Below are 22,870 nucleotides of genomic sequence, written 5' to 3'. Positions count from 1 at the left end.
ATTTTTACAGCTTCCAAAATTCCTTACTCTTCTTGAGTGTAAATGCTTAGAATTTAATTGCTCAGTTGTGTGTGTTTATGGGAAATGTATGTTTAAACACAATATTGCCAGTTTTTGTTAATTGATAGGACAGACAGGGAAAACTGATGTACTGATCTCAAAAAAAGAGAGAGAGAGGGAGCTTTTAAGGACTAGTAATGTTAGAGAATTTTATTCAACTACTTTACCCTTTTCCTAGAAAAGCTAAACATGTGACTGGGAGAGAGAGAGAGAGAGAGAAAGGAAAGGAAGGAGGGAGGGAGAGAGAGAGAGAGAGAGAGAGAGAGTCCAATAGTTCCTTTTAAAACTAGGTTAAAGCATCATAGCACCAGAATAAATCTTTTCTCTTATGTAGCTAACTTTTTTCTCAATAAACCTTTAAAGTACAGTTCAAGTCCAGGTTTTTTATGAATCCTCCCCTCGAGAAAGCATAAACGCTTTAATTTCCTAAGATTGTCAATGCCCTATCTGTCAATGTCCATGTATTTGGTTCTTGATCATATCCTGCTGATTTCTTTGATTTTTTACATGTTTTTCCCTCAAAAAAAAATATAGTAAATCCCTTAAGGTCAGGGAGTATGTTTTACATTTCTTTTATCTGATGATTTCTTGCACATGAAAGACCCTCCATAAATACCAAGAGATCTATCCTGGATTTTTCTATTTATTGTGTAGTCTTTAGATCTTGCTGTTTCATACCAGCTTGTCTCTAGTATGAATGAACAAAAATAAGAAAATGTTTTGATTTAAGAAAATCCAATTTGTTATGAGAATGAAATTTTGAAACAAATTTATCCTTGAACTACCTGTAATATCAAATCGTTTTAAGGTATTGCTGTGTCTGTTATCATGGCTAAGTAGGAGCTCTCTGCACTGTAGCTGCATGAACTGTCTTGGTTATCTGCTACTTCTCTGCTCCTCTCTCAGGAACTCCAGATGTGTGTCTGAGATTAATTCAATCTTTGTTTTTCTCCCTTCACCATTTGTTTTTTCTACTGAATCTGGTCACCTTTTGGGCAGCTGGAATGGAAATACCAGTATGTTCTTTTTGATGTCTGAGCCTTTCGTGCTTTCTTTTATGGTTTTGTTTTCTTGGTGCAAGTGTAAAATAGCTCCTTGGCGATCACATTAAAAACTGCACTCTTTCTGTGTGGTTTGCATGAAATCCATGTTAGAGTCAGAGGAAATTGTGCATGAGAGGTCATAGTTAGGAGATGCTGATATTTAGAAGCTTGTTAGGTCATCAACTCTAGGAGCTGAGGTGAGACATAAATGAAACATTAGTTTGTTTACAAATCTCATTTTTATCCAGAGACCTTTTCTCTCCCTCTATGATAGATCCAAATACAATAAGCACACAGTCTAATTTAATAAAACGAAATTGGCCTCCAGGCACAGTCATGAATTTACAGGTAAAGCCAATTGACAGGATGTAGCCTAAGTGCAAAAGAAGATGGGCTGCAGAATGGTTACAACTGCAAAATAGAAAACATTAATGAGATCATGAAAGCTTAAGAGTTTGAAAGAGCTAGATCTTTTGACATAATCTGTCCCTAGGCTGAGGACATCTTTTTACAACATCCTTAATAGCTAAACATCTAGCCTTTAAAAAAATAATTCTCATCATCATACTGTTGTTGGTTACCATTACACAAAGAAAAACTTTTCTTTATATCTAGGTGAAATCTTCCTCATTATAACCTCTAATTATTGATCCAAACTCTGGCTTCAGTGAAACATATACCAGGTGTATTTCTTCTTCCTATAAAGGATGTTCAAATAAAAACTTTTCTAGAAATTACAATTAATGGAACACACATCTATCTCACAGCCTTACCTAGGCCAGTACATGCAAAGTTCTGCATTTAATTTTAAAAATCGATTTTTTATAGGATAATACCAAACAAAAAGTGCTTCAGAAAAATAAAACATTAGGGGTTTTAGTTAGCCAAGCTCACTACCCATTAACACTAAGTAAGATTCAGAAGTTATAAAACAATCTTAGGCTGGCTATGGGGGCACATGCCTGTAATCCCAGCACTCTGGAAGACAGGAGGATCACAAATTTGAGCCCAGCCTGGGCAATTTAATGACTTAGATTATAATCTAAAATAAAAAATAAAAAAAGGCTGGAGATTCAGCTCTGTGCAAAGGCCCTGGGTTCAATCCCTAGTACCACCACCAAACAAACAAAAAAACAAACCTTAGGCATTGTTAATACAAAAAGATGCTTTGCTATTTTGCTAAACACCAATAATTATTATTTTTTTGTAACTTTAACTTTATTGTAAGAATTTCTTTGTAATTTTTCAGGCTGGGTCAATAACCATTTGAAAAGCTAGTTCAGAGTAAAATCAACCATATGTCAAAGATTTATAGATTCTAACTAATTTTTAGCATCAGCTTCAGGTAGCTGTTTTAATTCTGCAAGTATATATTAACAGTTTGGTTTGAGAAAAGTGCTATGCCAGATTCTGTAGTGAATAAGACAGTGTTTTTGCTCTTAAAAAGCTTAAATTTCCCTAAGACAGGCAGACTTTTAACTTTTATGTAAGATGACAGAGCTTTAAAGGAAGATATGATATATAAATATATAGCATGAAGAAATTAATTCTGCATAGTAGCATCAGGAATTGATAGAGAAGTTAGTATCTGAATTAGACCCTGATGTCTAAATTCGACAGAGACATTCCAGACCCAGGGGCTAGGTATGCCCAGTGACATGGGAGGTCAGCAGAAAGTAGGTTATTCTCAGGAAATTTTCAGTTCTGATATAATAGTGCTCTCTTTTATACATTTTGTGGTACATTTCAGTGAATTATGTGTAAGACTGAATTCAATCAGAGAGAATATAAACATATCTCTTTGAGCTTTCTTTCTTTTATTTGGTTTTTTGGTGTGCACACATAAAAGCTCACTGGCATGTTCCTAGAATAAAATTTAAATCTCCACCCCTGTTTTCCATTGTGTGCATGATGTTTTGGTATCAGAGTCAAGAGAAAACTCATTGTAAGGAAGCCATAATGAATATCTTGGTACCTCACTGTCATGGAAAGAATTAAATTGTACTAACTTTTTAAACTGCTCTAGTTGAAGTAAGAAATTGACAAGAGTCAGGGTTTAAAAGTCACTATCTTCCTGTCAAGTACAGAATCATATTCATTATGATCTCTCTCTCTCTCTCTCATTTCTTATTGAAGAATTTTAAACAGGAAAGTGGCATGATGTGTGTGGCACATGCTTAGGAAGATGACTTGTGGTGTGTAAATGGGTTAAAGAGTGAAGAGCACAGCATGGTTGGCATCACATTGCACATGACAAACACACTTGGGATTAGGCCAGTTGGACCAAGGAACAGTTTAGTGTTATCAAACAGGAAGAAATGGACAAATTAGATTCAGGATGTGGATGGCAAGGTTAGAAAAGTGGACAGTAATTTGAAGGTTTTATCTTGGATGACAAATGGATGTTAGATTTATTGAAAAATTATATGAGGTTGAGGAGTAGCTATGGATAAAAGAAAATTAATTTAATTTCAAATAAAATTGAATTTACATTATCTATGTGCCATACAGAAGGAACTCTTTAAAGGAAAGTTAAGATCATCAGTCTGCACTCAAGACAATGCTAAGTGGTAGAGAAAATCTAGGATAGGAGCCAAAATATTCAAGGCAAGAAGCAAAGAGGAGAGAGGATGGAAAGTTAGAGATGATCAATATTTGAAGTGTGGACAGGAAAAAGAGGAGGCAATGAAGGAAATTAAGTATTTCTGATAAATTAAAATAAAGGAGAATATTTCAAGGAATGTGTTATCAGTGACAAATATTGCAGGGTTCAAGGAATATGATAAGAAGACCAAACATATGAAACCTGGGAGAGTTTGATGTTCTTTTCCTAGTACAATAGTAGGGAAGGGGCTGTGTAGCAGATGGTGCAGAAATGATGGAAAGTAGAGGACAGCAAGTGAAGACACAAGTCTGGACAATTACATTTAAAGTTTAGAAGATAATGTTACAGTAAGATGTGACTGGTGAGGAATTAGGACAAGTTAAGATGGCACATATATGAGGAAGAATATGGTCCAGGAAAATGTTTCTTTGAATCAGAAAGAAAAAGGCAATAAATAAGAAAGGACAGGGAAGTTCCTCTTATATCACAGAGGAGTTGGAGTGGGTTTAAGTCCACTGAGCTTGGGGCTTAATGTTTGTATTTTACACACAGTTTTTGTTTTGATATCTGGAAGTATTCTTTAGATAATAAAAATGTGAGATGCAAAAAGTTCTACAGAAAACTAGAAACAACTGAATAGTTTCATTATCTGAAACCTTCTAAAGCATTTCAGCAGTAGGTCATAAAATTTTAATTTGTTTAAATTTTTAAATTTAGTTTGGACAAAGGAGCACAGAACTAAATCATAGTAATCTTTGGTTTACCACATATTCCTTGTTTTTCAACATATCATAAAAACATATAAACCCATTCTCCAAACAAAAACGAAGACAATATCTAACACTCTGGACCCCTGTGCCCCATTATGTCACCCTGTCTCTCCAGATTTTGAGGTAAACATCATCCTGCGTTTTGTTTCAACACTATTTGCCTTTCTTTTTATACAGTTTTATTTAATATTTGTGCATTATTAAGAAGCACATATTTCTGTTTTAGTTTTTTAATGTTTATAAAAAGTGTACCATGCTGTATATGGTTTGTGGGGGCTTTCTCCCCTCACAGAAGAAATTATCATTAAGGCTTAATCCACATGGCTGTAACTCCAGTTCATTTGTCCTGTCTGATGGATAATGCTCCACCGTGTGACCAGCCCACAGCTTACAAACCATTCCCTTGTTCTTGGGCATCTGGGCTGCTCCAAGGTTTTGTTCCATCTAGTGAATGATGCTACTAGAACATATTTCCTCGGTGTGGTCAAGGACGTCTTTTTGTTGTGTACCCAGGGATGGGATTGTCGGATCATAAGCGTGTACGTGTTTAGATTTAGAGAAAATGTCAAACTCTTCTTCAAATTGATGCATGACTTTACATTTCCATCAAGGGATCTTGGGTTCCACATCTTCTCCATATTTGATGTTATCAGACTTTTACCAATTGCCATTCTGTTAAATATAAAATGGTACTTCATTGTGATTTAGGTTTGTGTTTCTATAACCACCTGGTAATTTAGTTATTTCTTCATATGTTCATTGGTTATATGTATTTTTCTGTGAATTGCCTATTTATATCATTAGAATATTTTTCTATTAAATTGTGTACAAGTACTTTAAATGTTCTTCATATTAAACTTTGTTGGTTGTAAATGTAGTGAGTGGTTTCTCAATTTTATAACCCATGTTTTAAATATTGCTAGACTTACTAGTTTTTTCTTTCATAATTAATGTTTTTAGGTCTTGTTTGAGAAATCTTTTACCTATACCAAGATCCAAGAAATAAACAACTATATTTCTAAAATGATGTTTTCAAGATATTTTACCATATATATTTTTATGATAAACACTTAATTTTTTCTTACATAATGCTCTTCTTTAAATTTCTGCTTTTATCTAAAAATTTATTTTAATCATCTTGGAAATTAAAACAATTTTATTAAAAAGACTAAATACCCTCCCCAGATTCAAAGAATTTAACTATTGCATTCTCCAACTCCATAGTGGAGTCAGAGTTTTGGAACTTAACAGATGAGAATTGTGTGTTTTAATTTTTGAATTCTTTTTTTTTTTTTTTTTTGGTACCAGGGATTGACCTAGGGTCCTTGCGCTTGCGCAGCAGGCAGCGAAACCACTGAGCTAAATCCCCAGCCCTAATTTTTGAATTCTTCAGCTGTGGATTTGTTGTTCAGATAAGAAAAGAAAGAAACAATTTAGCTAATACTGGAATTAGTTTTATTCCATATATATATCAGAATGAGTTTATGTTTCTGGACAGACACATCTTCATTTGTATTTTAAAAGAAATATTTTGGTCAAATGTGGTGACAGTGCCTGTAACCTTAGTACTTTGGGAAGGTGAAGCAGGAAGATTACAAGTTTGAGGCCATCTTGGGCAATTTCATAACTTAGTGAGACTGTCTCAAAATAAAAATGAAAATAAAAAATAAAAAGTATTTCATTATGACAAGAGTCAATTCTCTAGTCCCTTGTGTAACACTGTCAAAGGTTAGTGATAGAAGTATTTTGTAATGTAAAATAATGCAAGTAGAATAAAATAATTAGATGAGATTTAGAAGGACAGATAAATATTCAACCACCGTAAACTTTCACATTCTGTCATTTTTAAAATTCAGAGAATGAGAAGAGTTAGAGAGAAGTATATACGTAAGTAACAGTTTTTCCTTCAAATCCGGGGTAGGTGGGGAAGTGGTAAATGGAAGGGAGTCTGATACATGATCCTGCCTTTACCAATCTTTCTCATTCAGCTTTTTGTACAGATTCTTTGCAATATACATGCCGTGTTATACACATTTCCTAGAAACTAAATGTTCTTTTTTTAACTTGTACATAAATTTCTTTAGCAAAGTAGCCAATATATACTTTCAAACTGTAACCAGATGTCTTAGTGTGTACAGAAAAAGAAACATCCTTTTATTTTAACATTTCACATGTGCCCAGGTGTGTATATTTATATAATTTGTTTATATAGGGTAGATTATAGTATAGGGAAAACATTAAACAAACCCACAGATTTATTTAGCTGAGTGGCTTATACAATAGGTAGTATATCTTAAAAAGTATTTCACAGTTTTCTGTTCTTAGGTTGTTGAGACTATGTTCAAATAGAAATGGAAAGAGGTTTTTCACTAGAAACAGGTTTCATTTCCTTAAAAGGCAGTTGTTTCTTTTTTCCTTTACTTCTCTGGAGAATTGGCTACAAACTAGGAATAGTTATCCTATGACTCATACACAGAGCCGCACCACAGCCAATAGAGTTCAGATAAAATTGGAAAGAGCTGGACTCTACTTAACACTGTGTGAGACAAGAGAATAATTTTTAAAAAGAAATTTTATTAATTACATTTTCTTAAACTGACTTTGTTGATGAAACAAGTTGTTCATTTTTTTAAAAAAGAGTTAATCCAGACATTGAGGTAAATTTTTCATTTGTTTTTAAAACTCATTATATCTAGTTTTTGTACTAGCCAAAAGGCATGGCTAACATAGTTATGTTAGAGAGTGATAACTTAATTTGTATTCAAGTGTTTTGAAGGCAATACAATGACTACTTTGGATTATAAATCCATCATCTTACATAGTAAAAAATACTATTGTACAACCAGATTGTATAGGTTAATATTAAGACTATTATAAAATTAAATATAAACCTTAAAAACTGTAGCAGATGCCTTTTGCCACCTCAGCATAGGGCTCCCAGTGAATATACTCTTTGAAGGTAGACACTGGCTTACGTGTGTGCACAATTGAGATTTTAAAAAAATGCTCGCTGAATACTTACTAAAAGGACTTGCTTATTAAATACTTACATTAAGTGAGGAAGAGCAGATATAAGGCAACAGACTCCAGTGTGACCTGTGTGGGGCCAGCCAAGGAGGAGCGCACAGCAGCAAGAGATAGCCGGGCGCTAAGCAGGAGCCATATCATAAGGCACTTGTGATCCCAGCTAAGAAGTTGGAGTTGAATAAAGGCAATGCAAATCCATTAAAGACGTTATGCCATGGAGAAAGTATGGGATGGTGAGCGATTGAAGGCTAGGACAGCAGTTGTAAAATTATGGTTCTAATATAGGTGACAGGGATGAGTAGAAAAGAGGAGATAGATACCATAGATACAAAACTGACCCTACAGTTAAGATGAGCATGTGGGAAGCAGTGCAGGAAGAGGAGGAATGGGGCATGACTTGGGTGACTGAGCAGATTTTGGAGTCAGTTTTCAAGACAGTGACTACAGGAGAGAGAAGTAGGCAAGAAAGATAAAGACTTTACTCGTATGCATTTGGAGTGTGAGTACAACCAGAGTGCTTCATAGGCCATTGTGTATAAGGATTCAGAGCTCAGAAAAAGGGAAGGGATTTGGGATTTACCTGTATACAGCTGTGGGTGAAGTAACTGGAGTGGGTGAGATCACTTATATTATGAAAAACAACTTCTATCTAAGTGATCCATACCTATTAGAGTAGATGCAGGAATACTAGGCACCTACAGTGGGCACAACAACAGGGTCTTGTTCTGTCTTGGGCAGTAGGCTCTAGAGACAAAAATAATTTCACAGGGAACAAAAGAAAGGAAATAATTTTCTTAGCTTTTCTCTTAATTGTAAAATAATGTAACCATCTAAAAAAGCTTCTTGGTAGTTTTAGTGTTATGTAAGAAAAATGTAGTTTGTACTCCAACTTCACTAAAAGCCTAACTTAAAACAATATTTTTTACAATACACATAAAATCATCTCTTTTTTGGACTAAGCAGGCAGTAGGTGAGCAAACTGGACTAATTAAGAATGATCTCTGACAGCCGGGGAAGATTGTTTCTAAGATCCACCTAAGCTCTTAATTTATAGTGGGTGTTCTCTTAGGGCTTTATGATCAGACCACTGTCTTTTCACCCTACACACTGTCTCTTGGAGATTGTTTTATTCTCAGAAGTTCTGTCATATTAATGTGTTCATATTGCTCACATCCATATTTTAGATGCAAATCTTGCATTCAAATTCATTCTCTGCATGATTAAAACTCTTTGGTGTCTGACTATTCCCTCCAGAACAAAGCCAGAGATCTTTAACGTGGAAAGATAGATCCTTTTTCAATAATGTTCTGTCATTTCTAGTCTTATCATTTTTTACTTTTTGAGCTCTAAACTCCAGCAATACCAAATTGCTTATGTTACTCTTGATACATGGGATAGTAGGATAGATGGATAAATGGATAAAGATTTTTTTTTCCCCTTTGCCATCCTGTCTTTATTTTTAACTTCTCCCTCATGCAATTTTACCTGGCTAACTTTTGTCACTTTCCCCAGATAGCCTGTCTTGGCCTTGAATTAATTGCCTCATTTCAGTGTTTTCCTAATATTCCATGTGTATCTTTGCCATTAAACACATTATTTTACAATTATCGAAGTCAGTGACTATTTACCTCCACACCATAGGCGTGCCCTGGAGTTAGGACTCTATCCCATTCATCTTTATAACCTTCACATCTAGCTTATACTTATACAAATGAAGAGTAAAATGAAAAACAATATCACATGGAATTCTGTGTCTAACTAGGGGCAGATTTGTGACTCAAGTTGTTTTTGTTATTCATTCTACAGTATTTATCAGATCGGACTCTGCAACTGTCTAAAGTAGGCTTACCTCTTTAGGAAGGAGAGGGCTATTTCTTTCCCTCTTAAGAGACTTTTAAGTTTCAGAGAATAAATAAAAACAAGTAAAAAACCAGGTTAGGTGTCTGGTCCAACATCCACAGATAGATGATCCCTTCTAATACAAACATGCTGGATTTGTGGTGCTCCTTAATTAATCATCCTAAAGAATTCTCTCAAAAAAAATGCCAATGGTTTACTGTCAGCTTAATGGAGTAGTCAAATAGATTTTGCTCTTCATACTTTTCTTTTTAAAAAACTCTTTTCTACCTACATAGTCACATAATGTACACATTCATGTATAGAATTGCCAGTGTAGTGGTGGTGCATGCCTGAAATGCTAGCACTCTGGGAGGCTGAGGCAGGAGGATTGCAAGCTGAACCCCAGCTTGGTGAATTTAGTGACTTAGTGAGACCCTGTCTAAAACAACAACAACAACAACAAAACAAACGGAGGATGTAACTCAGTGTGAAGAGCCTGGGTTCAACCTCCAGTACCACAATGAATAAATAAATAAATACATTTTTAAAAAGGAGTCATAGATCTTTGTTTATGAAATTAAGAAAGTTAAGTCAGAAGCTTTTTCACTGGAACTAACTCCAATCATTTTCTAATTGCTACTAAGTTTAAATGTAAGGCTATTATAACAGAACAGAGTATAGGATTATATTATATTTTAAACTCCTAAGAAAAATGTCCTGTATTAATTACATTATATGTAAAGATCATCGACAGCCTATAGGCTCAATCTGTCAAAAAGAAATAAGATTGCGAGGAGGGAAACACAAGAGTAGCAATGGGAAGAGGGGTAGAAATTGTCAAAGTATGTTATACACATATACAAACATGTCAAATGAAACCCATTGCTCTGTATAACTAATATGCATTGATAAAATTTTAAAAAATTATTAGAAGTATCATCCACATGGTACATTTTAGCTAAATTTGGAATGGCTGCTCCTATGATTGTATATTTATACATCTCTGCTAATAGCATAAATCATAAATCTTTTAAATAAAATAATAAATTCCATGGACATATGATAAAGGAATTGTGCTCTCTAGGTGCCTTGTATATATTTGGGGAGATAAAATGCCTTTTCTGCCATATACAAAGTATGGTGGTATCTTCAGAAAACACGTATTTTAGTCCTATCTTACAAGTAATACACAATCTAAGAACCCAAATATTGACCTTGGAGTTTATTTCCTAGCTGTAAATACAAAAAAGGCATGTAACTGGCCAGGATCAACTTTTCCAAATAATACATGTTGGCCACTGAGTGCAGCTGTGGAAGTGTCCAGAGAATGCAGAGCCATCAGAGAGAGATTGGCTCTCAACACTGCTGTAGCCTTTGGGTTCCCACTATACCTCAGCCACTCCTCAGGCTCCAGAAACCTCTGTATACAGAATCCTTACACAAGGAAAGGACAGACTTCCCAGAAGACTGAGCTACAAATTAAGCCATGTGAAAACTTGTGTTTTATGAAAGTCTGGAAGTGATTGTTATTATAAGTTTCAATTAATCCTGATCTCAGCGGAATAATTTGCACTTCTGTGTAATTTGTGTCTCAATATATATGTAGTTGACAGGAGCAGTCTAGAAGCATCAGATTTTACACATCTGAGAGTAAACTGAAGATTTATATGTGAAATGCAGTACACAGTTGCTTTGTGTGGGTGTGTAACATTCCCCAGCACATTAAGGACCAACTGAGCAATGCAAAGTTACAGATGATCAGAAAGCAATCCTTTCTGTAACAGGTAGGTCCTTATTCCAGGACTGTACTTGTCTGAGGGAAACCCTGCCCACGTTTCCTGAGCATGGAGATCTAGCATTGGCAGAAGAAGGTCATAACTCTAATGAGAAATACAGACACTTTTAATTTGGCGTTGCCTTTAGGTGTTGTCATTTGAGATGAAACAAAGACATAAACATTCTGAGTTAACTCATTAGTAACAGCACAGCTTTTAAGAGGATGGAATTATTTCCCCACACATGCAGTCTACGCATTGGCAACACAGAAACCAGTGAGATGAAAGAAGGCCTAGGTTAATGTTGCTGGATGGGTTCTGAATGCTGGCATTTTCCACCCTTGCTGTGGCCATCCATGCCCTCCTTCATAGGTCCTGGTCCTGAGATCCTTGGTGCACCACCTATATGGACATGGCAAGGGGCTGAAGAATCTGCAAGAAAATATGGGGAAATTTCCTTTCAGATTATGTCTTCTCTGGCTGTACAAAGCTCAGTCCTTGGAAACTGAGCAGTCTATCCTGCTCACATCTCTGTGGTTATAAAGAAATACTTTGCTTTAGGCTAATCTACAGACAATAAAACAGCATATCTTGAATTCTATTTCTGTTAATGTCTCACTTGCAAAAGTTCAAATATTGTGCATTTGAGTTGAGTCACTAATATATTATAGGTTTTTGAAAAATTACATTGCAAATTACTGTCCTAAGCACATACAACCTAATACTGTACACAGCCTCCATGGCTATAGCACTCCAATAACTGACTTGTTTGGGAATGAGAGTGATACTCCTTTTCTCTGCATGGGATATTCACAGGATGGTGCTGTTGGTGTCTTTGTACTGTGAGATGTATGTAGCATGTCACTAGAATCTGTGTTGCAGTCTATTTTGGAAGAAGGCACAAAAAATTTAAGAATATAGTTGTTTCAGTGCTATAACAATTGAAAAATACGTTAGGGAGGTTTTAGGGTACAGAATATTTCCAACATTGTAAGAGAATGAAAAATAAAAAAAAACAACAAACAATTTAGTCGCTTGGACTTAGTAACTTGAACAGCCCTTCAGATGTGATACACTGCTTACCCAGACTTACTGCCTGGTTCGTGGTGCTAACTTCAAACCTCATGACTGTTGGCCTTCAAAGCTCAGCTTACTAGGCAATAACACATAGATACTTTCTTCTATCCTCAATCCTTCTACAGTTTTGCTTTTTTTTTTGCTAGTTATAGTTTATTATGATCACTTTCAGTCTTTCTCTCTATTAATACAGACTTTGGATATTCAGGTTTTGTGATTTTTGTTATATTTTCTATGAAATTTATTTATTATTTTTTAAAATTTAAAACCCTTTTCTTTTTTTCAGTGCTTTTTATTACACCTTTGCAGTATATAGTGATTACATTTATAGTAGGGTGTTGGTACATGTACACAACCCATCTTAATTCTCATTTTGGTTCCCTACCCCTCCCATCATTCTTTGCTCCTTACAGCCTTTTAACTCTATTTCATGGGGACAGGGGCCTAAATACCTTGAACTCTGCAGCTTTCCCACAATGACATTCATTACCTTCATGTTCATTAAAACCTAACCTTACTAGGGTTGATAAATTCAACTGTATTCAATGTCAAAGTCAATGGGTCAGCTCAGTTCTGCCTTGAGTATATCCAGAGGAAAAGGACATGTGAATCATCTTAAGGATAAGTAAGAGACATATCCCTTTCTCCATAAATTTATGGGTGGGATATTTGATTATAAATCTGCTTAGTCAGGTTTGAGAAAATTATAGATAGACGAATGTTGGTGCCCTGAAATCTCACCACAATAGCTCTCCAACTTTGACATTTCAGAATTCCCAGATATTTAGAAAATGTTTAAGAATAAAAATGATTTTTGCCAGGTACTGGAAAAACAAAGATAAACTGAACACAGACCTTGCCTCTAAATTGTGCACAGTCTAGTAGAGGAGAGGGTAGTCAACATCCCCTGGCAGATGAGTAGGAAAAATATAATTGGAACACATAGAGCATACCAATTTACAGTGGCAAAGAGGCTTGGCATAGCAAGGCTTGTTGGGGGAGATGTGGATAGAGAATGGAGCTGAGTATTACAATATAGGTTAAATGTTTGAATCTTGATGTCCTATGAAGATCCATGTGTTACAAGCTTGTTCCCCTGGGTGGTGCTACTGGGAGATGGTGGAACCTTTAAGGAGGGAGCTGAGAGGGAAGTCTTTAGGTAATTGGGGGTGTGAATTGGGTAATTGAAATAATTAGATAATAATTTAGATAATTTAGGTTACTAAAGGGGATAGTGGACTCCAACCTCTTCCTTTCTTCCTGGCCGTGAAGTAAGCAGTTTTGCTCTGCCATACATTCCTGCCTTGACACAGGCCCCAAAACAACAGTTGTATGATGCAAATCTACACAGAAAAACAAAGCAACCCTGAGAGTCTAGGTGCAGTTTAGCCTCCAAATTTTCTAGCAGTCAAAGCAAAGAAAAATATATGATCTTTTACTTAAAATTATTACAGTAAAATACACATTGCCATTAATCCCTCTAAAATACTCCCATTCTCTGATCTCATCATTCATAACACTTTCTGAAGTAACCTGGAAGTCCTCCTGCATGAGTGTTTTTAGTTGCACTGTCATGACTGCCTCAATGTCTTAGTCATCTTGACTGGGCACAAGGGGCCAGATTCAGTAGATGAGGACACACCGTGATTGTACTGAAATTGTTGTAAATCTTTGATCAATGAGTGGTGAGAATAGAATACAGTGAACCCTTGACTTACAAACTCAATTCATCCCCAAGGAAGGGCTGGTTGTAACTTAAGTTGGTCAATTTAAGGCTCAGGCTCCTCTACACAGCCTTCAAAGTCTCTCAGACTTCAAAGGCAGATCTCAGTGACCTTAGAGAGACATTGGCCCAGGATTTCTCAATTAACCCCACACAGGAAAGGATTTGTAATGTTTTTAGCCGGAAGCCGAAATATTGATTATGCCCAAGCATACTGTAAGCAATGCATGCTGTAAAGAGTTAAATCCCTCAATGGGCTTACTTTAGGAAGTGAGTCTGATGGGCCAGGGATTTAGCTCAGTGGTTCCGGTGCCTCCCTGGCAAGCTCAAGGTCCCGAGTTCAATCCTCGGTACACGAAAAAAAAAAAAGAAGTAAGTCTGACTGAAGCTGTGTCACTCACAGAAGCATCTCATGAGCACTGCAACAGCGCACAGGTCAGTATGACCTCCACACTAACGGCCACAGACAAGACCAGAGTAACGGCCTATTAAGCTGTGGGGCTAATATGAGATAACATGCATAGCTGTAGTCTGAGTTATTCACATCTAAATTCCATTCCCACAGTTAGTGCCTTCATAACTAGAAGGACAATATTTTAATTACAACCATATATTTTGACTATCTTGCTTCTAATTTGAAAATGCTTCTTCATTTGTCTTTAAAGCTTTGCCTGCATTGGTTTCCACAGCAACTGTAAGAACCACACATCTGTACATGTATCACACCTTTACCCCAATTGATGAACAATGAAAATCAGTGGATATGACTGACTGGGATCTTCTGCTGGGGATCCAGCATTGGCCATCCCAGAACCTGCTTTCTCTCTTAGTTTTGTCTTTAGTGCATTATTTTTCTTCAGCCTTGTGTCACATACTGACCAGGAGACTAGAACCTAACTGCAGGGGCCTCTAGCAGTTCCTTCCAGAACTTTTTAAGGGTTAAATCTGTATCCGAGACCATCTGGAAGCACAAGCAGCTGGCATTCAGGTCGTGACTCAAGACTTTGGTCATAAATTAAAACTAAAATTCCAGTCTTAACCCAAGTTGTTTATATGTCAGGCTGGTCATAACTTGAGGGTCCACTGCATAGTGAATATTTAAATAAAAACCTTTATAACAGTAGAAGACACATTGGCATTGACCCACCTCAATTTACAGTCCTTTACTTCAAATGCATTTATCCTGTAATTCTTGGCAACGTGTCTATTGCTGTAATAAGTTTTTAAAAATTTAAGCCTTGTATTTTTTGATCACTCTAGTAGAAGCATAGTTTAATGATGTAACAAAACAAGAGCTGTGCGATGCTGTAAGTCATAAAATATAATAAATGTAACTTACGATGTCTGTAGTGAAATAGGCTTTCCCCAGAGGAGGAAGGGTGCTGGTTCCAAGCTCTCCTGGATCTGCCAGGTCTCCCTCTGTGCAGGGCAGGCTCTTCCCCCAGAGCTTTCATCCACAAAGAGGGAGAGCATGTATACTCCACAGGGGATTCTACATGGCCAGCCAGACCCTGAGGCATCATTGATCTTTACCCTCTTGTGGGCCCTGCACCACCTGGGGCACCCCCTTCCCCAGATGGAGCCTGATTTCTTAGAGGTTCGCGTAGGAAGCCAGCAAGCTGTCCTCCTTCATCACCTCACTCTTTTTCTGGACCCTTCTCCTTTCTTCTTCTTTCCCCTTTCTTAGCAAAAACTAAAATGTTCATGTGGATTAGCTCCCTCAGTCTGTCTCACTATTTGGCACAACATAGATGGCCTTGACTAGACCCTAACAGGTGTTGGGCGAAGAGGCAGGTGAATGAAATTGCTGCCACGGGTCCTTTCTGCATTTAAAAAAAATCCCCAAATTATTTAGATATTTACTCATAGCTTCCTATCTCATAGCTTCTGGATTCTATTTTAAATTATTGATAAGACATAAACTTTTAAAATCAGAAGACTATAAAGATTGCCTTGAATTGATGGAAAACTGAGACCAAGAAAAATAAGCTGAATTGCTCAAAGCTTTACAGCCAACTAACATCTGAGTTGAGTGTAGAACTCATGGTCCCTGACTTTCTGACAAGTTTTTCTTCCATTACCATGCTGTTTTAGAGAGAGAGAGAGAGAGAGAGAGAGAGAGGAAGTGGAGGAGGAAGTGAGGAAGGGAGGGAAGGAGGGAGGAAGGGAAAGTTATTTTTCAGTCCTTTCTGCTGGAAAAAGTGGAATTGTTGAAAACAGAGTTTGCTGCTGTGGATACCAAATGTCACTGGAGATAGCTAGGTAGCTAGCTTGAGATAGATAAATAGATAACTTGAATTTTTGAAAATTTCAGCTCTGTAATCAGCTTTGGAATAAAGGATCCTGCTTGTATAAGTTGTGCTAGCATTACGCAGAAATTGGTCAGGAAATTGTGCTGTTCTAGAAATATTAAACTTCCTCCCTACTGCTGCCGCTCTACTGTACTGTATTAAATACGTGCATCTGTGAATATCTCTCTTGGAGTTTATCCTGGGAGAAGGAGGTTGTCTTGCGGGTGGCCAGGATCTACAGCAATTACGCTGCTCCATTCCTGTGAAAGAGTTTCCTAGGCAACCCAGAGGGAGCTCAAAACAAGCCTAGAGTCCCTGGGGCACCGCCTTTTCCCAAGAAGGAAGTGGGCACCGTGAACTAAAACTGGACAGTGATGGCTGGTGTGCTGCCCTGTAAGAAGTGGTGATTTTTAAATTATGCTGAGAGTTCTGTTTGTACAGAACTAATCATTTCACATAGGGCTGTATTCACTAATTGGTTGGGACTAAACAAAAGTATTTGGAGAAGAGTCATCTGTGATTATACTTATTAAAGAACTCTTCTGTTGAAGTCACAAGTGTTGATCTTTGAGAAATCTTGCCAACTGCACGTAAATGTATGTGGAAAGGAATACATTTAGAGTGGGTCCTTCTATGCTAAACTTAAAAAAATCCTTCTCCAAGCAAGGAAAAAAATCACAGATGGTGTAGGCCTTATTAGGTCATAATTGATACTTTAGGACTTGAAATTCCAGATGAGTTCCAATGGGATCAAATGTTTGCAATGACATTTCTTCAGAGACTAGACATCTCTCAAAAAGTCTCAGGTCTGGGGCTGGGTATTTAGCTCAGTGGTTCTGCCACCTGCCTCAAAATTGCAAGGAGCAGAGTTCAATCCCCGATACCAAAAAAAAAAAGAAAAAGAAAAAAACTCTCAGATCATCCCAGCACAGATACAAAAGTGATGCTTTTACTTAGGCCTTTTTTTGTTTGTTCCTTTAATTCATAATTTCCAGTAAAGAGTATTAGCTTATTTATTACAGTCAATCTACTTATTAGATGCACAAACCTAGCTGCTTTGTGACACTGACAAGCAAATTTTGACTGCATTGTATTTTTATATTTGTATACTTATATATAACACAATGAAGTATAAATAAGCATAGTAAGATGTAAAGCAACTTCAAACACTTTGGACAATGACTTGTTTCTTTTTCATGAACTCAGCCATGTTTCTCAGCAGTATGCTGTAAATCGATACTGTATTTGTCTGATTATAGCACTTATAATGTTTTAATAAAGACACTTGCTTAATTAACAGTTTTCCAAAGAAGATTGGAACACTTCTGTGAAGAAAGGAGCATCTTTTTTATTCATTGTTTCTTTGCCAGCATTTAGGAAGGTGCCTGGACCTTGGACACATAAAGGAAAAAAAGGAATAGTGAAGGAGGTATAGAAAGAAAAACAAGAAGTAAGAGATGAAAGGTGGAAGGAAAGAAAGGGGGGAAATGGGAAGGATGGAGGGGAAAGAGAGGAAGAAAAGGGAAAGAAGAGAAAGAGAAAGAACAGAAGCAAATAAATAATAAAGACAGTTGAATGGCCACTTTTAATTTGCGGTAAAAATAAGGAACTGACCAATTCTTTAGACCTATTCAAATTTAGATGTCCTTAGATTTGCGAGAACAATTGAGTAGTTTATATTTATACATTTGTAGCAACATAAATTTAAGAATTCAGAGAAAGTCCTTTAAGAAAATGAAGTAGCTTCTCAAAGTTTTTTTTTTTGTGTGTGTGTGCGGGGGATCAAACTTCGGACCTTGTGCTTTCGAGGCAGGCAGCAGAACCACTGAGCTAAATCCCCAGGTAGCCACTCAAAGTTTTAAAAGTGTGAGGTTTCACATTAGCTACTTATGTAGAAAAAATAATAAATATGTTTGGTTTTATTCTCCTAAGTGATGTGACGGATCAACTTTTAGGGTTTTTTTTTTTTTTTTTTTTGGTACAGGGGATCGAACTCAAGACCTTGCGCTTGCAAGGCAGGTGCTGTGCCACTGAGCTAAATCCCAGGTCCCCCCAACTTTTAGTTTTTAATAGAAGTATTTATGTTTTATTTCTTCTGTTAAATCCAAATCCCGCTATGTTGGCCAAATGATTTCTACAAATTGTCTTTTTTTATTGTTGGTTTTGTTTATACAGAGTCCTTCAGTTTTGAGTTCTACAAAATTGAAATAACTTTTCCCAGCTATTTATGGTGGAATTTTTTTTAAAGTACATATATACTTTTTGCAATAAAAATAAGTAGTGATTATCATAATTCATAGACTCATCTGGATGAAATCAAATTCCATTAATTAGACCCCTCAATAAAATGACTTATCATAGATGCATATGTGTTTTAGGATTTATTTGTTTTCTACATTCTGTTTTTATAAGAAAAGGCAAAGGAAAAAAAAAAAAAGAAAAGGCAAAGGACAAAGAAAGCAAGTAGCTAGTATTAAGGTAATTTAAAGATTCTGTTTTAAATATTATTGAAATAAGTGCTGGTTTTTTTCACTTTATTAAATTCTTTTATTGGTACATTGTAGGTATACAGCACAATTACATTTCTCATTGGGAATTGTACCGTTACATAATGCATCTTGGTTCTTATTTTTTCCCCATTCCTAGCCCTCCCTTCAGCCCCTCCACCTTCCCCTATTTACAAAGACTTTGTTTCCATTTTTTCCATTTCTCATCATTTTTCCTTTCCCTTCTTTCCTTTCCCCTGCCCCTCCCACTACCCCTACCCCTTTGGACCTTTTCTTCCTATTTTGCATTATCGATTATTCATTCTAATCATTGGTACATTTTAGGTGTACAATATAATGACATTCATCATTGGAAATTTGCACCTTTACATAGTCTCTCTTGGTTCTTATTTTTCACTCTTGCCCAGCCCTCTCTTCAGCCCCTCCATTCCTCCCTATTTACAAAGATTTTGTTCCTATTTTTCCATTTTCTCATATTAATCCCATTCCCTTCTATCCTTTCCCCTAGCCCTCTGACTTCCTTCCCCTTTGCCCCTTTTCTTCCTATTTCACATTACCTATTATACATTTAGTCCTTATTTACACTTTCAGTTTCTCACACCAGAGAAACTATTTGGTATTTATACATGTGTGTCCTATTTATGAAATAAGTGTTTTTAATGACAAACATTTTTGGTTAATATTCATAATAATGACCCAGTAGTATTACAAGTAACAATTTATAGAGAACCACTATGTGTATGAAGTTGTAGTTGGCAGCCAAGCAGACATAACAAAGAATGTGTTAACAACAGTGAAACATTTATTGAGAGTTTATCCTATGGCAGGTATACACATACTAAATCTTTATCTGTATTTGTCTTATTTAATATTCAGAAGAGTCCTTTAAGGAAGATACTATTTTCCCTGTTTTACAGGTCTAGAAACTAATAGAGAAAGCAAGTAACTTGGAAAAGATCAGATAGTTAGAATTTTAACATAAATTTGATTCCAAGCTATTCATCAAATGTTCTGGTTTATATTTTACTACTTTGTCCTTCCCATTGTTTCCTTCCCACCTCCACTCTTAGACCATGTTGTGCTTATTCCATTAGCATTTATGTATTACATGGAAGTAACTGGTAGCTTAAGGGAAAATAACTTTGCTTTCTTATTAGAATGAAAGCACCTCGAAGTCAGGCACAGAATTTTCCTGTGCTGTCACAGGTCCTATAACTCAGTAGAATTCAATAAGAGGAGAGAAAAGTATTTGACTTGTGAAATTTTTACCCATGTGATGACTCAAATTAGTATTTGCCAAATTAAAATGGAGATTAAAATATATATGCTATGTACAATGAGGATTCCATTATTATAAGGAACAGTAAATTTTGTTGTGTTATGTTGTGTTAACAAAGATATGAAAATATTATTACATGTTAAATGCATGTTCAATAAAGATAGTTACACCTTACAGGACTTTTGTATTAAAAAAGAACATAGTTTTTTTGTATTCTGACAATATACCTAAGAAATTAGGGATTCAGAAGCTATGAAATTGATGATTGACAAGTGTGTGACCTGTCCACATTCAGACAATGACTGGCAGAGGTGGGATGAGGTCATATGTCTTCTGTCTACCATTTTGAGTCCTTGGTATATTGGAATTCACACAGCTGACATTTCAATTTATGAGAACACTTAATTCCCCAAGTGCTCATGGTCATAAAGCTATTATTGTCTTGAACAGCTATTGATCAATTGCAAAATAGTAGGCTCCATATATATATGTATTTGATGTATATTTGTATGTATGTAATACATTTATATATGTAATCCTGTATTGAAACTAATCTTCAGCCCTTCTTTTCTCTGTAATCTAAATAGTATGAAAAATCCATTTCTGTTGTATATATCAGAAATAGCCTAGAGTAAATGAGGCATGGAAAATTATGTAAGCCATTAGTGGGATCTCACATTCTCAGAAACCAGCTCCACACCCAATTATTGCTATCTACAAAATTAATATCTTTCCATTCCTCTCACTTACCTAAGCAGCAGCTCTTTGTTTGAGATTGCCAACAAATGCCCTTTGGTATTTTTGGAATGTCTAGTAGAGGGCCAACCTTGCATATAGCTTTTTTAAAACATTCAGTGGATATTTATTTTTTGGGTGAAAGTCCTAAGTAGTTCAGTCAGTAATTTGAAATTAGCAAGTTACAATTTTTTCCTAAACTAAATACTTCTTACCCTTCAAAATTCCTACCTGTTTTAAACCACTGTTTCTGTTACTCATTTTGAAAGCTGGGAATCTAGCACAGTGAATCTAGCAAGAAATGTTCCAACTGCCGTGAAACATTTGAGGTCGTGATCATCGAAGTCCTTGTCAACTTTTCCCTCAGCAGGCATCTTTTTTCTGACAAAAATGATGTGGTTTCCAAGACCTCTAATAATATGATTTCCAACTATCTACAGGAATTTTTACTTCAATGATTCTAGGATGCTCAAAAATAGATAAGAATATTTTTCTTTGACTTACCTGTATTCTGAGATAGAGACACCATTGAACTCACCAGGAATAAAGAGGGCACCCTTTAAGGGGGCATGGGAATGAAGATTCTGGTTTAGAAGGATGTTCTGAAAGGCTTCCTGTCTCTGCCTTCAGATTTACAGCAGAATTTTGACCTCATAAACTTGTTTTTTGTTAATAAAAGAAGATATTTTATACTAATGAGCATCTTAAAGTAATTTATCTTCTGCTAGTTATAAAAATTAAATTGCTTAAACTGGTTCTTAATTACTTTAGCCAAGAAATGGCTAAATTTATTGCCTTATAGATGATCAATTCTCTTATTGTAGTTAAATAAGAAACCTTCATGGGAACTAGGAACAGATTAAATTTAGGGTTAGTTTTTGCCATAAAAGTCTACATTAAGTTGAAATGGAAGAACACTGATGTAAGAATTTGTTTTCTACAATTTGAAACTGGAAGTGTTAAATAACCATTATTGGTGAAAGTGATAGACAAATGATTGATAGTTCTCTGGATTCATAATATTGGAACAAGAGCCCATCTTTAGAGAATTTACCTTACAAACTTTCCAAGGACAGTGTGTGGTCCCTGTAGCAGTATCATCCACTGCTCTGGACTGTAGGAATCCTGTCTATGAAGGGAAATTTTGTGAGGAAACATGGAATGTAATATGCTCCACCCTAAATGTCTACAATTTTATTTTTAAACCAGAACTTGTTAAAATCTATTTTTAAAAGGGAACACTGAATAAAAGGAAATATAAATAATGGTCAAGAGAAAAAGACAAGTGAAGACATCTTATGTCAATACTAAAAAAGAAAGATTGAGTTTTCTTGAGGGTTTTTTAAAATTCAAATTCAGAGTAAAGCCTTACTTTCCTTTACTAACATGCTGGCAAAATGATACTTATCATAGATTTCCAAATTTGAAATATATGCAATTCAGTAAAAAAAAAAAAAAGGATAAGGTAGAACTTTTAAGTACTGTTATTTAGGCCAGTGCCTACCAGACTTTTTGTTGCAATGCCATATGTAGGAAATACAATTATTTCTCTAGCATTTTGAGTCAACAGACAAGGCTGCTCCTGACTGGAGGCTACTGATAGGAAATCTTGGGTCTTGCCTTGCCTGGCTGCCCTGTGGCCTGAGGTAAAAAATCAACATCTTCAGCAGCTTGAAAGGTCCTTTCCTCAAGGCAAGGTTGATGCCAATGCTTAGCCTTAGTATGTGTCTGTGATCTTCATTTTTGCTTCAAAATGTGTATTTTAAGCATAGTTAAGAAAAGATGGTAAAACCCAGATAATATGATGTGGCTCAAAAGCCAAGTTTTATACAATCAAGATTATAAAATATTAGAAAACAGCATGCAATATCATTTATGGTTCTTACAGTTCTCGTGTTAAGAAGTTATTAAAACTTTAAGCAAATCGACAAATTTTTGAATTTAATACAATCAGTCATGAGGCCATCAGTGCTGTTGCATTTCTAAATTTCTTATTACTGCTTTTTTCACTACAAGTTCTGTAAGGAGGAAGAAGAATTAAGTTTATGGATGTAGGATGAAAGTTTGTTGGTAAAACTGCTTTAGATCTGTTTCAAATCATTATTAAAAGTTTAATTGAAATATTGGTTGACATGGTCT

At 35.8% G+C, this 22,870-nt stretch overlaps 1 protein-coding gene across 3 annotated transcripts in view; it reads left to right on the top strand.

The window, feature by feature from the left end:
- The window catches only part of Synpo2 (synaptopodin 2), a 194,537-nt gene that overhangs the window by 33,599 nt on the left and 138,068 nt on the right, over positions 1-22,870 (top strand). The window lies entirely within an intron of this gene.

Source organism: Heterocephalus glaber, unplaced genomic scaffold, assembly GCF_053883595.1.
Source record: "Heterocephalus glaber isolate CG9 unplaced genomic scaffold, H.glaber_assembly_v1.0 deba00001690, whole genome shotgun sequence".
Classification (NCBI taxonomy): Eukaryota; Metazoa; Chordata; class Mammalia; order Rodentia; family Bathyergidae; genus Heterocephalus; species Heterocephalus glaber.
The sequence above is the reverse complement of the archived record's forward strand: the minus strand, read 5'-3'. Positions and strand labels throughout refer to the sequence as shown.